Source organism: Myodes glareolus, chromosome 19 (assembly GCF_982192425.1).
Source record: "Myodes glareolus chromosome 19, mMyoGla1.1, whole genome shotgun sequence".
Taxonomy (NCBI): domain Eukaryota; kingdom Metazoa; phylum Chordata; class Mammalia; order Rodentia; family Cricetidae; genus Myodes; species Myodes glareolus.
This window is the reverse complement of record NC_142044.1, coordinates 68,215,130-68,236,958: the sequence shown is the minus strand read 5'-3', so window position 1 is coordinate 68,236,958 and position 21,829 is coordinate 68,215,130.

Here is a 21,829-nt window from a genome sequence, read left to right as displayed (position 1 = left end):
CAGTGAATTGAAGTGTTGGAACAGACTGCTTCTCTTTCAGAGAAACGAATGTGACTTTTTTGTGAATGCTTGAAAGTAGCTTAAGGCACTTTCAAAGGAAATTGATTTTCTCTGAAAGGACAGCATTTAAAAAGTGAGGTAACATTCCGTTCACTTTGAACAGTGAATTGAAGTGTTGGAACAGACTGCTTCTCTTTCAGAGAAACACATGTGAGTTTGTGGTGAATGCTTGTAAGTAGCTTAAGGCACTTTCAAAGGAAATTGATTTTCTCGGAAAGGACAGCATTTAGAAAGTGAAGCAACACTCCATTCACTTCGCACAGAGAATTGAAGTGTTGGAACAGACTGCTTCTCTTTCAGAGAAATGCATGTGAGTTTCTGTTTAATGCTTGTAAGTAGCTTAAGGCACTTTCAAAGGAAAGTGATTTTCTCTGAAAGGACAGCATTTAGAAAGTGAAGCAGCACGCCATTCACTTCACACACTGAATTGAAGTTTTGGAAAAGACTGCTTCCCTTTCAGAGAAATGCATGTGAGTTTTTGGGAATGCTTGTAAGTAGCTTAAGGCACTTTCCAAGGAAAGTGATTTCCTCTGAAAGGACAGCATTTAGAAAGTGAAGCAACACTCCATTCACTTCGCACAGTGAATTGAAGTATTGGATCAGACTGCTTCTCTTTCATAGAAACGAATGTGACTTTTTTGTGAATGCTTGAAAGTAGCTTAAGGCACTTTCAAAGGAAAGTGATTTTCTCTGAAAGGACAGCATTTAGAAAGTGAGGTAACATTCCATTCACTTTGCACAGTGAATTGAAGTGTTGGAACAGATTGCTTCTCTTTCACAGAAACACATGCGAGTTTCTAGTGAATGCTTGTAAGTAGCTTTAGGCACTTTCAAAGGAAAGTGATTTTCTCTGAAAGGACAGCATTTAGAAAGTGAAGCAACACTATATTCACTTCGCACAGTGAAATGAAGTGTTGGAAGAGACTGCTTCTCTTTCAGAGAAACGCATGTGAGTTTCTTCCTAATGCTTGTAAGTAGCTTAAGGCACTTTCAAAGGAAAGTGATTTTCTCTGAAAGGACAGCATTTAGAAAGTGAAGCAACACTTCATTCACTTCGCACAGTGAATTGAAGTGTTGGAACAGACTTCTTCTCTTTCAGAGAAATGCATGTGAGTTTCTGTTGAATGCTTGTAAGTAGCTTAAGGCACTTTCGACGGAAAGTGATTTTCTCGGAAAGGACAGCATTTAGAAAGTGAGGTAATATACCATTCACTTCGAACAGTGAATTGAAATGTTGGAACAGGTTGCTTCTCTTTCAGAGAAACACATGTGAGTTTCTGGTGAATGCTTGTAAGTAGCTTAAGGCTCTTTCAAAGGAAAGTGATTTTCTCTGAAAGGACAGCATTTAGAAAGTGAAGAAACACTCCATTCACTTCGCACAGTGAATTGAAGTGTTGGAACAGACTGCCTCTCTTTCAGAAAAACGCATGTGAGTTTTTCCTAATGCTTGTAAGTAGCTTAAGGCACTTTCAAAGGAAAGTGATTTTCTCTGAAAGGACAGCATTTAGAAATTGTTTCAACACTCCATCCACTCTTTGCAGTGAATGAAGTGTTGGAACAGACTGCTTGTCTTTCAGAGTAACGCATTTGAGTTTCTGGTGAATGCTTGTAAGTAGCTTAAGGCACTTTCAAAGGAAAGTGATTTTCTCTGAAAGGACAGCATTTAGAAAGTGAGGTAACATTCCATTCACTTTGCACAGTGAATTGAAGTGTTGGAACAGATTGCTTCTCTTTCACAGAAACACATGCGAGTTTCTAGTGAATACTTGTAAGTAGCTTTAGGCACTTTCAAAGGAAAGTGATTTTCTCGGAAAGGACAGCATTTAGAAAGTGAAGCAACACTCCATTCACTTCGCACAGTGAATTGAAGTGTTGGAAGAGACTGCTTCTCTTTCAGAGAAACGCATGTGAGTTTCTTCCTAATGCTTGTAAGTAGCTTAAGGCACTTTCAAAGGAAAGTGATTTTCTCTGAAAGGACAGCATTTAGAAAGTGAAGCAACACTCCATTCACTTCGCACAGTGAAATGAAGTCTTGGAACAGACTGCTTCTCTTTCAGAGAAACGCATGTGAGTTTCTTCCTAATGCTTGTAAGTAGCTTAAGGCACTTTCAAAGGAAAGTGATTTTCTCTGAAAGGACAGCATTTAGAAAGTGAAGTAACACTCCATTCACTTCGCACAGTGAAATGAAGTCTTGGAACAGACTGCTTCTCTTTCAGAGAAACGCATGTGAGTTTCTTCCTAATGCTTGTAAGTAGCTTAAGGCACTTTCAAAGGAAAGTGATTTTCTCTGAAAGGACAGCATTTAGAAAGTGAGGTAACAGACCATTCACTTCGAACAGTGAATTGAAATTTGGAACAGATTGCTTCGCTTTCAGAGAAACACATGTTAGTTTTTGGTGAATGCTTGTAAGTAGCTTACGGCACTTTCAAAGGAAAGTGATTTTCTCTGAAAGGACAGCATTTAGAAAGTGAAGCAACAGTCCATTCACTTCGCACAGTGAATTGAAGTGTTGGAACAGACTGCTTCTCTTTCAGAGAAATGCATGTGAGTTTCTGTTGAATGCCTGTAAGTAGCTCAAGGCTCATTCAAAGGAAAGTGATTTTCTCTGAAAGAACAGCATTTAGAAATTGTTGCAACACTCCATTCACTTCGTGCAGTGAATGAATTGTTGGAACAGACTGCTTCTCTTTCAGAGAAATGCATTAGTGTTTCTTGTGAATGCTTGCAAGTAGCTTAAGGCACTTTCAAAGGAAAGTGATTTTCTTTGAAAGGACAGCATTTAGAAAGTGAGGTAACATTCCGTTCACTTCGCACAGTGAATTGAAGCGTTGGAACAGACTGCTTCTCTTTCAGAGAAACGAATGTGACTTTTTTGTGAATGCTTGAAAGTAGCTTAAGGCACTTTCAAAGGAAAGTGATTTTCTCTGAAAGGACAGCATTTAGAAAGTGAGGTAACATTCCGTTCACTTTGAACAGTGAATTGAAGTGTTGGAACAGATTGCTTCTCTTTCAGAGAAACACATGTGAGTTTGTGGTGAATGCTTGTAAGTAGCTTAAGGCACTTTCAAAGGAAAGAATTTTTCTCTGAAAGGACAGCATTTAGAAAGTGAAGCAACACTCCATTCACTTCTCACAGTGAATTGAAGTGTTGGAACAGACTGCTTCTCTTTCAGAGAAACCCATGTGAGTTTCCTCCTAATGCTTGTAAGTAGCTTAAGGCACTTTCAAAGGAAAGTGATTTTCTCTGAAAGGACAGCATTTATAAAGTGAAGCAACACTCCATTCACTTCGCACAGAGAATTGAAGTGTTGGAACAGACTGCTTCTCTTTCAGAGAAATGCATGTGAGTTTCTGTTGAATGCCTGTAAGTAGCTTAAGGCACTTTCAAAGGAAAGTGATTTTCTCTGAAAGGACAGCATTTAGAAAGTGAAGCAACACTCCATTCACTTCGCACAGTGAATTGAAGTGTTGGAACAGACTGCTTCTCTTTCAGAGAAATGCATGTGAGTTTCTGTTGAATGCTTGTAAGTAGCTCAAGGCTCATTCAAAGAAAAGTGATTTTCTCTGAAAGAACAGCATTTAGAAATTGTTGCAACACTCCATTCACTTTGTGCAGTGAATGAAGTGTTGGAACAGACTGCTTCTCTTTCAGAGAAATGCATTAGTGTTTCTTGTGAATGCTTGAAAGTAGCTTAAGGCACTTTCAAAGGAAAGTGATTTTCTCGGAAGGACAGCATTTAGAAAGTGAAGCAACACTCCATTCACTTCGCACAGTGAATTGAAGTGTTGGAACAGACTGCTTCTCTTTCAGAGAAATGCATGTGAGTTTCTGTTGAATGCTTGTAAGTAGCTCAAGGCTCATTCAAAGGAAAGTGATTTTCTCTGAAAGAACAGCATTTAGAAATTGTTGCAACACTCCATTCACTTCGTGCAGTGAATGAAGTGTTGGAACAGACTGCTTCTCTTTCAGAGAAATGCATTAGTGTTTCTTGTGAATGCTTGAAAGTAGCTTAAGGCACTTTCAAAGGAAAGTGATTTTCTTTGAAAGGACAGCATTTAGAAAGTGATGTATCATTCCGTTCACTTCGCACAGTGAATTGAAGTGTTGGAACAGACTGCTTCTCTTTCAGAGAAACGAATGTGACTTTTTTGTGAATGCTTGAAAGTAGCTTAAGGCACTTTCAAAGGAAAGTGATTTTCTCTGAAAGGACAGCATTTAGAAAGTGAGGTAACATTCCGTTCACTTTGAACAGTGAATTGAAGTGTTGGAACAGATTGCTTCTCTTTCAGAGAAACACATGTGAGTTTGTGGTGAATGCTTGTAAGTAGCTTAAGGCACTTTCAAAGGAAAGTATTTTTCTCCGAAAGGACAGCATTTAGAAAGTGAAGCAACACTCCATTCACTTCGCACAGTGAATTGAAGTGTTGGAACAGACTTCTTCTCTTTCAGAGAAATGCATGTGAGTTTCTGTTGAATGCTTGTAAGTAGCTTAAGACACTTTCGAAGGAAAGTGATTTTCTCGGAAAGGACAGCATTTAGAAATTGAGGTAAAATACCATTCACTTCGAACAGTGAATTGAAATGTTGGAACAGATTGCTTCTCTTTCACAGAAACACATGTGAGTTTCTGGTGAATGCTTGCAAGTAGCTTAAGGCACTTTCAAAGGAAAGTGATTTTCTCGGAAAGGACAGCATTTAGAAAGTGAAGCAACACTCCATTCACTTCGCACAGTGAATTGAAGTGTTGGAACAGACTGCTTCTCTTTCAGAGAAACGAATGTGACTTTTTTGTGAATGCTTGAATGTAGCTTAAGGCACTTTCAAAGGAAAGTGATTTTCTCTGAAAGGACAGCATTTAGAAAGTGAGGTAACATACCATTCACTTCGAACAGTGATTTGAAATGTTGGAACAGATTGCTTCTCTTTCAGAGAAACACATGTGAGTTTCTGGTGAATGCTTGTATGTAGCTTAAGGCACTTTCAAAGGAAAGTGATTTTCTCTGAAAGGAAAGCATTTAGAAAGTGAAGCAACACTCCATTCACTTCGCACAGTGAATTGAAGTGTTGGAACAGACTGCTTCTCTTTCAGAGATATGCATGTGAGTTTCTGTTGAATGCTTGTAAGTAGCTCAAGGCTCATTCAAAGGAAAGTGATTTTCTCTGAAAGAACAGCATTTAGAAATTGTTGCAACACTCCATTCACTTCGTGCAGTGAATGAAGTGTTGGAACAGACTGCTTCTATTTCAGAGAAACGCATTAGTGTTTCTTGTGAATGCTTGGAAGTAGCTTAAGGCAATTTCAAAGGAAAGTGATTTTCTTTGAAAGGACAGCATTTAGAAAGTGAAGCAACACTCCATTCACTTCGCACAGTGAATTGAAGTGTTGGAACAGACTTCTTCTCTTTCAGAGAAATGCATGTGAGTTTCTGTTGAATGCTTGTAAGTAGCTTAAGGCACTTTCAAAGGAAAGTGATTTTCTCTGAAAGGAAAGCATTTAGAGAGTGAAGCAACACTCCATTCACTTCACACACTGAATTGAAATTTTGGAACAGACTGCTTCCCTTTCAGAGAAATGCATGTGAGTTAATTGTGAATGCTTGTAAGTAGCTTAAGGCACTTTCCAAGAAAAGTGATTTTCTCTGAAAGGACAGCATTTAGAAAGTGAAGAAACACTCCATTGACTTCGCACAGTGAATTGAAGTGTTGGAACAGACTGCCTCTCTTTCAAAGAAACGCATGTGAGTTTCTTCCTAATGCTTGTAAGTAGCTTAAGGCACTTTCAAAGAAAAGTGATTTTCTCTGAAAGGACAGCATTTAGAAAGTGTTGCAACACTCCATCCACTTCGTGCAGTGAATGAAGTGTTGGAACAGACTGCTTTTCTTTCAGAGTAACGCATTTGAGTTTCTGGTGAATGCTTGTAAGTAGCTTAAGGCACTTTCAAAGGAAAGTGATTTTCTCTGAAAGGACAGCATTTAGAAAGTGAAGCAACACTCCATTCACTTCGTGCAATGAATGAAGTGTTGGAACAGACTGCTTCTCTTTCAGAGAATCCCATTAGTGTTTCTTGTGAATGCTTGCAAGTAGCTTAAGGCCCTTTCAAAGGAAAGTGATTTTCTCTGAAAGGACAGCATTTAGAAAGTGAAGCAACACTCCATTCACTTCACACAGTAAATTGAAGTGTTGGAACAGACTGCTTCTCTTTCAGAGAAACACATGTGAATTTCTTCCTAATGCTTGTAAGTAGCTTAAGGCACTTTCAAAGGAAAGTGATTTTCTCTGAAAGAACAGCATTTAGAAAGTGAAGCAACACTCCATTCACTTCGCACAGTGAATTGAAGTGTTGGAACAGACTGCTTCTATTTCAGAGAAACGCATTAGTGTTTCTTGTGAATGCTTGCAAGTAGCTAAAGGCACTTTCAAAGGAAAGTGATTTTCTCTGAAAGGACAGCATTTAGAAAGTGAAGCAACACTCCATTCACTTCGCACAGTGAATTGAAGTGTTGGAACAGACTGCTTCTCTTTCAGAGATATGCATGTGAGTTTCTGTTGAATGCTTGTAAGTAGCTCAAGGCTCATTCAAAGGAAAGTGATTTTCTCTGAAAGAACAGCATTTAGAAATTGTTGCAACACTCCATTCACTTCGTGCAGTGAATGAAGTGTTGGAACAGTCTGCTTCTCTTTCAGAGAAACGCATTAGTGTTTCTTGTGAATGCTTGCAAGTTGCTTAAGGCACTTTCAAAGGAAAGTGATTTTCTTTGAAAGGACAGCATTTAGAAAGTGAAGCAACACTCCATTCACTTCGCACAGTGAATTGAAGTGTTGGAACAGACTTCTTCTCTTTCAGAGAAATGCATGTGAGTTTCTGTTGAATGCTTGTAAGTAGCTTAAGGCACTTTCAAAGGAAAGTGATTTTCTCTGATAGGACAGCATTTAGAGAGTGAAGCAACACTCCATTCACTTCACACACTGAATTGAAGTTTTGGAACAGACTGCTTCCCTTTCAGAGAAATGCATGTGAGTTTTTTGTGAATGCTTGTACGTAGCTTAAGGCACTATCCAAGGAGAGTGATTTCCTCTGAAATGACAGAATTTAGAAAGTGAAGCAACACTCCATTCACTTCCCACAATGAATTGAAGTGTTGGAACAGACTGCTTCCCTTTGAGAGAAATGCATGTGAGTTTCTGTTGAATGCTTGTAAGTAGCTTAAGGCTCTTTCAAAGGAAAGTGATTTTCTCTGAAAGGACAGCATTTAGAAATTGTTGCAACACTCCATCCACTTCGTGCAGTGAATGAAGTGTTGGAACAGACTGCTTCTCTTTCAGAGTAACGCATTTGAGTTTCTGGTGAATGCTTGTAAGTAGCTTAAGGCACTTTCAAAGGAAAGTGATTTTCTCTCAAAGGAAAGCATTTAGAAAGTGAGGTAACATTCCATTCACTTCGCACAGTGAATTGAAGTGTTGGAACAGATTGCTTCTCTTTCACAGAAACACATGTGAGTTTGTGGTGAATGCTTTTAAGTACCTTAAGGCACTTTCAAAGGAAAGTGATTTTCTCTGAAAGGACAGCATTTAGAAAGTGAAGCAACACTCCATTCACTTTGTGCAGTGAATAAAGTGTTGGAACAGACTGCTTCTCTTTCAGAGAATCCCATTAGTGTTTCTTGTGAATGCTTGCAAGTAGATTAAGGCACTTTCAAAGGAAAGTGATTTTCTCTGAAAGGACAGCATGTAGAAAGTGAAGCAACACTCCATTCACTTCACACAGTGAATTGAAGTGTTGGAACAGACTGCTTCTCTTTCAGAGAAACACATGTGAATTTCTTCCTAATGCTTGTAAGTAGCTTAAGGCACTTTCAAAGGAAAGTGATTTTCTCTTAAAGAACAGCATTTAGAAAGTGAAGCAACACTCCATTCACTTCGCACAGTGAATTGAAGTGTTGGAACAGACTGCTTCTATTTCAGAGAAACGCATTAGTGTTTCTTGTGAATGCTTGCAAGTAGCTAAAGGCACTTTCAAAGGAAAGTGATTTTCTCTGAAAGGACAGCATTTAGAAAGTGAAGCAACACTCCATTCACTTCGCACAGTGAATTGAAGTGTTGGAACAGACTGCTTCTCTTTCAGAGATATGCATGTGAGTTTCTGTTGAATGCTTGTAAGTAGCTCAAGGCTCATTCAAAAGAAAGTGATTTTCTCTGAAAGAACAGCATTTAGAAATTGTTGCAACACTCCATTCACTTCGTGCAGTGAATGAAGTGTTGGAAGAGTCTGCTTCTCTTTCAGAGAAACGCATTAGTGTTTCTTGTGAATGCTTGCAAGTTGCTTAAGGCACTTTCAAAGGAAAGTGATTTTCTTTGAAAGGACAGCATTTAGAAAGTGAAGCAACACTCCATTCACTTCGCACAGTGAATTGAAGTGTTGGAACAGACTTCTTCTCTTTCAGAGAAATGCATGTGAGTTTCTGTTGAATGCTTGTAAGTAGCTTAAGGCACTTTCAAAGGAAAGTGATTTTCTCTGAAAGGACAGCATTTAGAGAGTGAAGCAACACTCCATTCACTTCGTGCAGTGAATGAAGTGTTGGAACAGACTGCTTCTCTTTCAGAGAAACGCATGTGAGTTTCTTCCTAATGCTTATAAGTAGCTTAAGGCACTTTCAAAGGAAAGTGATTTTCTCTGAAAGGACAGCATTTAGAGAGTGAAGCAACACTCCATTCACTTCACACACTGAATTGAAGTGTTGGAACAGACTGCCTCTCTTTCAGAGAAACGCATGTGAGTTTCTTCCTAATGCTTGTAAGTAGCTTAAGGCACTTTCAAAGGAAAGTGATTTTCTCTGAAAGGACAGCATTTAGAAAGTGAAGCAACACTCCATTCACTTCGTGCAATGAATGAAGTGTTGGAACAGACTGCTTCTCTTTCAGAGAATCCCATTAGTGTTTCTTGTGAATGCTTGCAAGTAGCTTAAGGCCCTTTCAAAGGAAAGTGATTTTCTCTGAAAGGACAGCATTTAGAAAGTGAAGCAACACTCCATTCACTTCACACAGTAAATTGAAGTGTTGGAACAGACTGCTTCTCTTTCAGAGAAACACATGTGAATTTCTTCCTAATGCTTGTAAGTAGCTTAAGGCACTTTCAAAGGAAAGTGATTTTCTCTGAAAGAACAGCATTTAGAAAGTGAAGCAACACTCCATTCACTTCGCACAGTGAATTGAAGTGTTGGAACAGACTGCTTCTATTTCAGAGAAACGCATTAGTGTTTCTTGTGAATGCTTGCAAGTAGCTAAAGGCACTTTCAAAGGAAAGTGATTTTCTCTGAAAGGACAGCATTTAGAAAGTGAAGCAACACTCCATTCACTTCGCACAGTGAATTGAAGTGTTGGAACAGACTGCTTCTCTTTCAGAGATATGCATGTGAGTTTCTGTTGAATGCTTGTAAGTAGCTCAAGGCTCATTCAAAGGAAAGTGATTTTCTCTGAAAGAACAGCATTTAGAAATTGTTGCAACACTCCATTCACTTCGTGCAGTGAATGAAGTGTTGGAACAGTCTGCTTCTCTTTCAGAGAAACGCATTAGTGTTTCTTGTGAATGCTTGCAAGTTGCTTAAGGCACTTTCAAAGGAAAGTGATTTTCTTTGAAAGGACAGCATTTAGAAAGTGAAGCAACACTCCATTCACTTCGCACAGTGAATTGAAGTGTTGGAACAGACTTCTTCTCTTTCAGAGAAATGCATGTGAGTTTCTGTTGAATGCTTGTAAGTAGCTTAAGGCACTTTCAAAGGAAAGTGATTTTCTCTGATAGGACAGCATTTAGAGAGTGAAGCAACACTCCATTCACTTCACACACTGAATTGAAGTTTTGGAACAGACTGCTTCCCTTTCAGAGAAATGCATGTGAGTTTTTTGTGAATGCTTGTACGTAGCTTAAGGCACTATCCAAGGAGAGTGATTTCCTCTGAAATGACAGAATTTAGAAAGTGAAGCAACACTCCATTCACTTCCCACAATGAATTGAAGTGTTGGAACAGACTGCTTCCCTTTGAGAGAAATGCATGTGAGTTTCTGTTGAATGCTTGTAAGTAGCTTAAGGCTCTTTCAAAGGAAAGTGATTTTCTCTGAAAGGACAGCATTTAGAAATTGTTGCAACACTCCATCCACTTCGTGCAGTGAATGAAGTGTTGGAACAGACTGCTTCTCTTTCAGAGTAACGCATTTGAGTTTCTGGTGAATGCTTGTAAGTAGCTTAAGGCACTTTCAAAGGAAAGTGATTTTCTCTCAAAGGAAAGCATTTAGAAAGTGAGGTAACATTCCATTCACTTCGCACAGTGAATTGAAGTGTTGGAACAGATTGCTTCTCTTTCACAGAAACACATGTGAGTTTGTGGTGAATGCTTTTAAGTACCTTAAGGCACTTTCAAAGGAAAGTGATTTTCTCTGAAAGGACAGCATTTAGAAAGTGAAGCAACACTCCATTCACTTTGTGCAGTGAATAAAGTGTTGGAACAGACTGCTTCTCTTTCAGAGAATCCCATTAGTGTTTCTTGTGAATGCTTGCAAGTAGATTAAGGCACTTTCAAAGGAAAGTGATTTTCTCTGAAAGGACAGCATGTAGAAAGTGAAGCAACACTCCATTCACTTCACACAGTGAATTGAAGTGTTGGAACAGACTGCTTCTCTTTCAGAGAAACACATGTGAATTTCTTCCTAATGCTTGTAAGTAGCTTAAGGCACTTTCAAAGGAAAGTGATTTTCTCTTAAAGAACAGCATTTAGAAAGTGAAGCAACACTCCATTCACTTCGCACAGTGAATTGAAGTGTTGGAACAGACTGCTTCTATTTCAGAGAAACGCATTAGTGTTTCTTGTGAATGCTTGCAAGTAGCTAAAGGCACTTTCAAAGGAAAGTGATTTTCTCTGAAAGGACAGCATTTAGAAAGTGAAGCAACACTCCATTCACTTCGCACAGTGAATTGAAGTGTTGGAACAGACTGCTTCTCTTTCAGAGATATGCATGTGAGTTTCTGTTGAATGCTTGTAAGTAGCTCAAGGCTCATTCAAAAGAAAGTGATTTTCTCTGAAAGAACAGCATTTAGAAATTGTTGCAACACTCCATTCACTTCGTGCAGTGAATGAAGTGTTGGAAGAGTCTGCTTCTCTTTCAGAGAAACGCATTAGTGTTTCTTGTGAATGCTTGCAAGTTGCTTAAGGCACTTTCAAAGGAAAGTGATTTTCTTTGAAAGGACAGCATTTAGAAAGTGAAGCAACACTCCATTCACTTCGCACAGTGAATTGAAGTGTTGGAACAGACTTCTTCTCTTTCAGAGAAATGCATGTGAGTTTCTGTTGAATGCTTGTAAGTAGCTTAAGGCACTTTCAAAGGAAAGTGATTTTCTCTGAAAGGACAGCATTAAGAGAGTGAAGCAACACTCCATTCACTTCGTGCAGTGAATGAAGTGTTGGAACAGACTGCTTCTCTTTCAGAGAAACGCATGTGAGTTTCTTCCTAATGCTTATAAGTAGCTTAAGGCACTTTCAAAGGAAAGTGATTTTCTCTGAAAGGACAGCATTTAGAGAGTGAAGCAACACTCCATTCACTTCACACACTGAATTGAAGTGTTGGAACAGACTGCCTCTCTTTCAGAGAAACGCATGTGAGTTTCTTCCTAATGCTTGTAAGTAGCTTAAGGCACTTTCAAAGGAAAGTGATTTTCTCTGAAAGGACAGCATTTAGAAATTGTTGCAACACTCCATCCACTTCGTGCAGTGAATGAAGTGTTGGAACAGACTGCTTCTCTTTCAGAGTAACGCATTTGAGTTTCTGGTGAATGCTTGTAAGTAGCTTAAGGCACTTTCAAAGGAAAGTGATTTTCTCTGAAAGGAAAGCATTTAGAAAGTGAGGTAACATTCCATTCACTTCGCACAGTGAATTGAAGTGTTGGAACAGATTTCTTCTCTTTCAGAGAAACACATGTGAGTTTGTGGTGAATGCTTTTAAGTAGCTTAAGGCACTTTCAAAGGAAAGTGATTTTCTCTGAAAGGACAGCATTTAGAGAGTGAAGCAACACTCCATTCACTTCGTGCAGTGAATGAAGTGTTAGAACAGACTGCTTCTCTTTCAGAGAAACCCATTAGTGTTTCTTGTGAATGCTTGCAAGTAGCTTAAGGCACTTTCAAAGGAAAGTGATTTTCTCTGAAAGGACAGCATTTAGAAAGTGAAGCAACACTCCATTCACTTCACACAGTGAATTGAAGTGTTGGAACAGACTGCTTCTCTTTCAGAGAAATGCATGTGATTTTCTTGTGAATGCTTGTAAGTAGCTTAAGGCTCTTTCAAAGGAAAGTGATTTTCTCTGAAAGGACAGCATTTAGAAAGTGAAGCAACACTCCATTCACTTCACACAGTGAATTGAAGTGTTGGAACAGACTGCTTCTCTTTCAGAGAAACACATGTGAATTTCTTTCTAATGCTTGTAAGTAGCTTAAGGCACTTTCAAAGGAAAGTGATTTTCTCTGAAAGAACAGCATTTAGAAAGTGAAGCAACACTCCATTCACTTCGCACAGTGAATTGAAGTGTTGGAACAGACTGCTTCTATTTCAGAGAAACGCATTAGTGTTTCTTGTGAATGCTTGCAAGTAGCTAAAGGCACTTTCAAAGGAAAGTGATTTTCTCTGAAAGGACAGCATTTAGAAAGTGAAGCAACACTCCATTCACTTCGCACAGAGAATTGAAGTGTTGGAACAGACTGCTTCAATTTCAGAGAAATGCATGTGAGTTTCTGGTGAATGCTTGTAAGTAGCTTAAGGCACTTTCAAATGAAAGTGATTTTCTCTGAAAGGACAGCATTTAGAAAGTGAAGAAACACTCCATTCACTTCGCACACTGAATTGAAGTATTGGATCAGACTGCTTCCTTTGAGAGAAATGCATGTGAGTATTTGTGAATGCTTGATAGTAGCTTAAGGCACTTTCAAAGGAAAGTGATTTTCTCTGAAAGGACAGCATTTAGAAAGTGAAGAAACACTCCATTCACTTCGCACAGTGAATTGAAGTGTTGGAACAGACTGCCTCTCTTTCAGAGAAACGCATGTGAGTTTCTTCGTAATGCTTGTAAGGAGCTTAAGGCACTTTCAAAGGAAAGTGATTTTCTCTGAAAGGAAAGCATTTAGAAAGTGAGGTAACATTCCATTCACTTCGCACAGTGAATTGAAGTGTTGGAACAGATTGCTTCTCTTTCACAGAAACACATGTGAGTTTGTGGTGAATGCTTGTAAGTAGTTTAAGGCACTTTCCAAGAAAAGTGATTTTCTCTGAAAGGACAGCATTTAGAAAGTGAAGAAACACTCCATTGACTTCGCACAGTGAATTGAAGTGTTGGAACAGACTGCCTCTCTTTCAGAGAAACGCATGTGAGTTTCTTCCTAATGCTTGTAAGTAGCTTAAGGCACTTTCAAAGAAAAGTGATTTTCTCTGAAAGGACAGCATTTAGAAAGTGTTGCAACACTCCATCCACTTCGTGCAGTGAATGAAGTGTTGGAACAGACTGCTTTTCTTTCAGAGTAACGCATTTGAGTTTCTGGTGAATGCTTGTAAGTAGCTTAAGGCACTTTCAAAGGAAAGTGATTTTCTCTGAAAGGACAGCATTTAGAAAGTGAAGCAACACTCCATTCACTTCGTGCAGTGAATGAAGTGTTGGAACAGACTGCTTCTCTTTCAGAGAATCCCATTAGTGTTTCTTGTGAATGCTTGCAAGTAGCTTAAGGCCCTTTCAAAGGAAAGTGATTTTCTCTGAAAGGACAGCATTTAGAAAGTGAAGCAACACTCCATTCACTTCACACAGTAAATTGAAGTGTTGGAACAGACTGCTTCTCTTTCAGAGAAACACATGTGAATTTCTTCCTAATGCTTGTAAGTAGCTTAAGGCACTTTCAAAGGAAAGTGATATTCTCTGAAAGAACAGCATTTAGAAAGTGAAGCAACACTCCATTCACTTCGCACAGTGAATTGAAGTGTTGGAACAGACTGCTTCTATTTCAGAGAAACGCATTAGTGTTTCTTGTGAATGCTTGCAAGTAGCTAAAGGCACTTTCAAAGGAAAGTGATTTTCTCTGAAAGGACAGCATTTAGAAAGTGAAGCAACACTCCATTCACTTCGCACAGTGAATTGAAGTGTTGGAACAGACTGCTTCTCTTTCAGAGATATGCATGTGAGTTTCTGTTGAATGCTTGTAAGTAGCTCAAGGCTCATTCAAAGGAAAGTGATTTTCTCTGAAAGAACAGCATTTAGAAATTGTTGCAACACTCCATTCACTTCGTGCAGTGAATGAAGTGTTGGAACAGTCTGCTTCTCTTTCAGAGAAACGCATTAGTGTTTCTTGTGAATGCTTGCAAGTTGCTTAAGGCACTTTCAAAGGAAAGTGATTTTCTTTGAAAGGACAGCATTTAGAAAGTGAAGCAACACTCCATTCGCTTCGCACAGTGAATTGAAGTGTTGGAACAGACTTCTTCTCTTTCAGAGAAATGCATGTGAGTTTCTGTTGAATGCTTGTAAGTAGCTTAAGGCACTTTCAAAGGAAAGTGATTTTCTCTGATAGGACAGCATTTAGAGAGTGAAGCAACACTCCATTCACTTCACACACTGAATTGAAGTTTTGGAACAGACTGCTTCCCTTTCAGAGAAATGCATGTGAGTTTTTTGTGAATGCTTGTACGTAGCTTAAGGCACTATCCAAGGAGAGTGATTTCTTCTGAAATGACAGAATTTAGAAAGTGAAGCAACACTCCATTCACTTCCCACAGTGAATTGAAGTGTTGGAACAGACTGCTTCCCTTTGAGAGAAATGCATGTGAGTTTCTGTTGAATGCTTGTAAGTAGCTTAAGGCTCTTTCAAAGGAAAGTGATTTTCTCTGAAAGGACAGCATTTAGAAATTGTTGCAACACTCCATCCACTTCGTGCAGTGAATGAAGTGTTGGAACAGACTGCTTCTCTTTCAGAGTAACGCATTTGAGTTTCTGGTGAATGCTTGTAAGTAGCTTAAGGCACTTTCAAAGGAAAGTGATTTTCTCTCAAAGGAAAGCATTTAGAAAGTGAGGTAACATTCCATTCACTTCGCACAGTGAATTGAAGTGTTGGAACAGATTGCTTCTCTTTCACAGAAACACATGTGAGTTTGTGGTGAATGCTTTTAAGTACCTTAAGGCACTTTCAAAGGAAAGTGATTTTCTCTGAAAGGACAGCATTTAGAAAGTGAAGCAACACTCCATTCACTTTGTGCAGTGAATAAAGTGTTGGAACAGACTGCTTCTCTTTCAGAGAATCCCATTAGTGTTTCTTGTGAATGCTTGCAAGTAGATTAAGGCACTTTCAAAGGAAAGTGATTTTCTCTGAAAGGACAGCATGTAGAAAGTGAAGCAACACTCCATTCACTTCACACAGTGAATTGAAGTGTTGGAACAGACTGCTTCTCTTTCAGAGAAACACATGTGAATTTCTTCCTAATGCTTGTAAGTAGCTTAAGGCACTTTCAAAGGAAAGTGATTTTCTCTTAAAGAACAGCATTTAGAAAGTGAAGCAACACTCCATTCACTTCGCACAGTGAATTGAAGTGTTGGAACAGACTGCTTCTATTTCAGAGAAACGCATTAGTGTTTCTTGTGAATGCTTGCAAGTAGCTAAAGGCACTTTCAAAGGAAAGTGATTTTCTCTGAAAGGACAGCATTTAGAAAGTGAAGCAACACTCCATTCACTTCGCACAGTGAATTGAAGTGTTGGAACAGACTGCTTCTCTTTCAGAGATATGCATGTGAGTTTCTGTTGAATGCTTGTAAGTAGCTCAAGGCTCATTCAAAAGAAAGTGATTTTCTCTGAAAGAACAGCATTTAGAAATTGTTGCAACACTCCATTCACTTCGTGCAGTGAATGAAGTGTTGGAAGAGTCTGCTTCTCTTTCAGAGAAACGCATTAGTGTTTCTTGTGAATGCTTGCAAGTTGCTTAAGGCACTTTCAAAGGAAAGTGATTTTCTTTGAAAGGACAGCATTTAGAAAGTGAAGCAACACTCCATTCACTTCGCACAGTGAATTGAAGTGTTGGAACAGACTTCTTCTCTTTCAGAGAAATGCATGTGAGTTTCTGTTGAATGCTTGTAAGTAGCTTAAGGCACTTTCAAAGGAAAGTGATTTTCTCTGAAAGGACAGCATTTAGAGAGTGAAGCAACACTCCATTCACTTCGTGCAGTGAATGAAGTGTTGGAACAGACTGCTTCTCTTTCAGAGAAATGCATGTGAGTTTCTTCCTAATGCTTATAAGTAGCTTAAGGCACTTTCAAAGGAAAGTGATTTTCTCTGAAAGGACAGCATTTAGAGAGTGAAGCAACACTCCATTCACTTCACACACTGAATTGAAGTGTTGGAACAGACTGCCTCTCTTTCAGAGAAACGCATGTGAGTTTCTTCCTAATGCTTGTAAGTAGCTTAAGGCACTTTCAAAGGAAAGTGATTTTCTCTGAAAGGACAGCATTTAGAAATTGTTGCAACACTCCATCCACTTCGTGCAGTGAATGAAGTGTTGGAACAGACTGCTTCTCTTTCAGAGTAACGCATTTGAGTTTCTGGTGAATGCTTGTAAGTAGCTTAAGGCACTTTCAAAGGAAAGTGATTTTCTCTGAAAGGAAAGCATTTAGAAAGTGAGGTAACATTCCATTCACTTCGCACAGTGAATTGAAGTGTTGGAACAGATTTCTTCTCTTTCAGAGAAACACATGTGAGTTTGTGGTGAATGCTTTTAAGTAGCTTAAGGCACTTTCAAAGGAAAGTGATTTTCTCTGAAAGGACAGCATTTAGAGAGTGAAGCAACACTCCATTCACTTCGTGCAGTGAATGAAGTGTTAGAACAGACTGCTTCTCTTTCAGAGAAACCCATTAGTGTTTCTTGTGAATGCTTGCAAGTAGCTTAAGGCACTTTCAAAGGAAAGTGATTTTCTCTGAAAGGACAGCATTTAGAAAGTGAAGCAACACTCCATTCACTTCACACAGTGAATTGAAGTGTTGGAACAGACTGCTTCTCTTTCATAGAAATGCATGTGATTTTCTTGTGAATGCTTGTAAGTAGCTTAAGGCTCTTTCAAAGGAAAGTGATTTTCTCTGAAAGGACAGCATTTAGAAAGTGAAGCAACACTCCATTCACTTCACACAGTGAATTGAAGTGTTGGAACAGACTGCTTCTCTTTCAGAGAAACACATGTGAATTTCTTTCTAATGCTTGTAAGTAGCTTAAGGCACTTTCAAAGGAAAGTGATTTTCTCTGAAAGAACAGCATTTAGAAAGTGAAGCAACACTCCATTCACTTCGCACAGTGAATTGAAGTGTTGGAACAGACTGCTTCTATTTCAGAGAAACGCATTAGTGTTTCTTGTGAATGCTTGCAAGTAGCTAAAGGCACTTTCAAAGGAAAGTGATTTTCTCTGAAAGGACAGCATTTAGAAAGTGAAGCAACACTCCATTCACTTCGCACAGAGAATTGAAGTGTTGGAACAGACTGCTTCAATTTCAGAGAAATGCATGTGAGTTTCTGGTGAATGCTTGTAAGTAGCTTAAGGCACTTTCAAATGAAAGTGATTTTCTCTGAAAGGACAGCATTTAGAAAGTGAAGAAACACTCCATTCACTTCGCACACTGAATTGAAGTATTGGATCAGACTGCTTCCTTTGAGAGAAATGCATGTGAGTATTTGTGAATGCTTGATAGTAGCTTAAGGCACTTTCAAAGGAAAGTGATTTTCTCTGAAAGGACAGCATTTAGAAAGTGAAGAAACACTCCATTCACTTCGCACAGTGAATTGAAGTGTTGGAACAGACTGCCTCTCTTTCAGAGAAACGCATGTGAGTTTCTTCGTAATGCTTGTAAGTAGCTTAAGGCACTTTCAAAGGAAAGTGATTTTCTCTGAAAGGACAGCATTTAGAAATTGTTGCAACACTTCATCCACTTCGTGCAGTGAATGAAGTGTTGGAACAGACTGCTTCTCTTTCAGAGTAACGCATTTGAGTTTCTGGTGAATGCTTGTAAGTAGCGTAAGGCACTTTCAAAGGAAAGTGATTTTCTCTGAAAGGAAATCATTTAGAAAGTGAGGTAACATTCCATTCACTTCGCACAGTGAATTGAAGTGTTGGAACAGATTGCTTCTCTTTCACAGAAACACATGTGAGTTTGTGGTGAATGCTTTTAAGTAGCTTAAGGCACTTTCAAAGGAAAGTGATTTTCTCTGAAAGGACAGCATTTAGAAAGTGAAGCAACACTCCATTCACTTCGTGCAGTGAATGAAGTGTTGGAACAGACTGCTTCTCTTTCATTGAAACCCATTAGTGTTTCTTGTGAATGCTTGCAAGTAGCTTAAGGCACTTTCAAAGGAAAGTGATTTTCTCTGAAAGGACAGCATTCAGAAAGTGAAGCAACACTCCATTCACTTCACACAGTGAATTGAAGTGTTGGAACAGACTGCTTCTCTTTCAGAGAAACACATGTGAATTTCTTCCTAATGCTTGTAAGTAGCTTAAGGCTCTTTCAAAGGAAAGTGATTTTCTCTGAAAGGACAGCATTTAGAAAGTGAAGAAACACTCCATTCACTTCGCACAGTGAATTGAAGTGTTGGAACAGACTGCCTCTCTTTCAGAGAAACGCATGTGAGTTTCTTCCTAATGATTGTAAGTAGCTTAAGGCACTTTCAAAGGAAAGTGATTTTCTCTGAAAGGACAGCATTTAGAAAGTGAAGCAACACTCCATTCACTTCACACAGTGAATTGAAGTGTTGGAACAGACTGCTTCTCTTTCAGAGAAACACATGTGAATTTCTTCCTAATGCTTGTAAGTAGCTTAAGGCACTTTCAAAGGAAAGTGATTTTCTCTGAAAGAACAGCATTTAGAAAGTGAAGCAACACTCCATTCACTTCGCACAGTGAATTGAAGTGTTGGAACAGACTGCTTCTATTTCAGAGAAACGCATTAGTGTTTCTTGTGAATGCTTGCAAGTAGCTAAAGGCACTTTCAAAGGAAAGTGATTTTCTCTGAAAGGACAGCATTTAGAAAGTGAAGCAACACTCCATTCACTTCGCGCAGAGAATTGAAGTGTTGGAACAGACTGCTTCAATTTCAGAGAAATGCATGTGAGTTTCTGGTGAATGCTTGTAAGTAGCTTAAGGCACTTTCAAATGAAAGTGATTTTCTCTGAAAGGACAGCATTTAGAAAGTGAAGAAACACTCCATTCACTTCGCACACTGAATTGAAGTATTGGAACAGACTGCTTCCTTTGAGAGAAATGCATGTGAGTATTTGTGAATGCTTGATAGTAGCTTAAGGCACTTTCAAAGGAAAGTGATTTTCTCGGAAAGGACAGCATTTAGAAAGTGAAGCAACACTCCATTCACTTCGCACAGTGAATTGAAGTATTGGAACAGACTGCTTCCCTTTGAGAGAAATGCATGTGAGTTTCTGTTGAATGCTTGTAAGTAGCTTAAGGCTCTTTCAAAGGAAAGTGATTTTCTCTGAAAGGACAGCATTTAGAAAGTGAAGAAACACTCCATTCACTTCGCACAGTGAATTGAAGTGTTGGAACAGACTGCCTCTCTTTCAGAGAAACGCATGTGAGTTTCTTCCTAATGCCTGTAAGTAGCTTAAGGCACTTTCAAAGGAAAGTGATTTTCTCTGAAAGGACAGCATTTAGAAATTGTTGCAACACTCCATCCACTTCGTGCAGTGAATGAAGTGTTGGAACAGACTGCTTCTCTTTCAGAGTAACGCATTTGAGTTTCTGGTGAATGCTTGTAAGTAGCTTAAGGCACTTTCAAAGGAAAGTGATTTTCTCTGAAAGGAAAGCATTTAGAAAGTGAGGTAACATTCCATTCACTTCGCACAGTGAATTGAAGTGTTGGAACAGATTGCTTCTCTTTCACAGAAACACATGTGAGTTTGTGGTGAATGCTTTTAAGTAGCTTAAGGCACTTTCAAAGGAAAGTGATTTTCTCTGAAAGGACAGCATTTAGAAAGTGAAGCAACACTCCATTCACTTCGTGCAGTGAATGAAGTGTTGGAACAGACTGCTTCTCTTTCATTGAAACCCATTAGTGTTTCTTGTGAATGCTTGCAAGTAGCTTAAGGCACTTTCAAAGGAAAGTGATTTTCTCTGAAAGGACAGCATTCAGAAAGTGAAGCAACACTCCATTCACTTCACACAGTGAATTGAAGTGTTGGAACAGACTGCTTCCCTTTCAGAGAAACACATGTGAATTTCTTCCTAATGCTTGTAAGTAGCTTAAGGCTCTTTCAAAGGAAAGTGATTTTCTCTGAAAGGACAGCATTTAGAAAGTGAAGAAACACTCCATTCACTTCGCACAGTGAATTGAAGAATTGGAACAGACTGCTTCCCTTTGAGAGAAATGCATGTGACTATTTGTGAATGCTTGATAGTAGCTTAAGGCACTTTCAAAGGAAAGTGATTTTCTCTGAAAGGACAGCATTTAGAAAGTGAAACAACACTCCATTCACTTCGCACAGTGAATTGAAATGTTGGAACAGACTGCTTCTCTTTCAGAGAAACGCATGTGAGTTTCTGGTGAATGCTTGTAAGTAGCTTCAGGCACTTTCAAAGGAAAGTGATTTTCTCTGAAAGGACAGCATTTAGAAAGTGAAGCAGCACTCCATTCCCTTCGTGCAGTAAATTGAAGTGTTGGAACAGACTGCTTCTCTTTCAGAGAAATACATGTGAGTGTCTGTTGAATGCATGTAAGTAGCTTAAGGCTCTTTCAAAGGAAAGTGATTTTCTCGGAAACGACAGCATTTAGAAAGTGAAGCAACACTCCATACACTTCGCACAGTGAATTGAAGTGTTGGAACAGACTGCTTCTATTTCAGAGAAACCCATGAGTGTTTCTTCTGAATGCTTGATATTAGCTTAAGGCACTTTCAAAGGAAAGTGAGTTTCTCTGAAAGTACAGCATGTAGAAAGTGAAGTAACATTCCATTCACTTCGCACAGTGAATTGAAGTGTTGGAACAGACTGCTTCTATTTCAGAGAAACGCATTAGTGTTTCTTGTGAATGCTTGCAAGTAGCTTAAGGCACTTTCAAAGGAAAGTGATTTTCTTTGAAAGGACAGCATTTAGAAAGTGAAGCAACACTCCTTTCACTTCGCACAGAGAATTGAAGTGTTAGAACAGACTGCTTCTCTTTCAGAGAAATATATGTGAGTTTCTGTTGAATGCTTGTAAGTAGCTTAAGGCACTTTCAAAGGAAAGTGATTTTCTCTGAAAGGACAGCATTTAGAAAGTGAAGCAACACTCCATTCACTTCGCACACTGAATTGAAGTATTGGAACAGACTGCTTCCCTTTCAAAGAAATGCATGTGAGGTTTTTGTGAATGCTTGTAAGGAGCTTAAGGCACTTTCCAAGGACAGTGATTTCCTCTGAAAGGACAGAATTTAGAAAGTGAAGCAACACTCCATTCACTTCGCACAGTGAATTGAATTGTTGGAACAGACTGCTTCTCTTTCAGAGTAACGCATGTGAGTTTCTGGTGAATGCTTGTAAGTAGCTTAAGGCTCTTTCAAAGGAAAGTGATTTTCTCTGAAAGGACAGCATTTAGAAAGTGATGCAACACTCCATTCACTTCGCACAGTGAATTGAAGTGTTGGGACAGACTGCTTCTCTTTCAGAGAAACGCATGTGAGTTTCTTCCTAATGCTTGAAAGTAGCTTAAGGCAATTTCAAAGGAAAGTGATTTTCTCT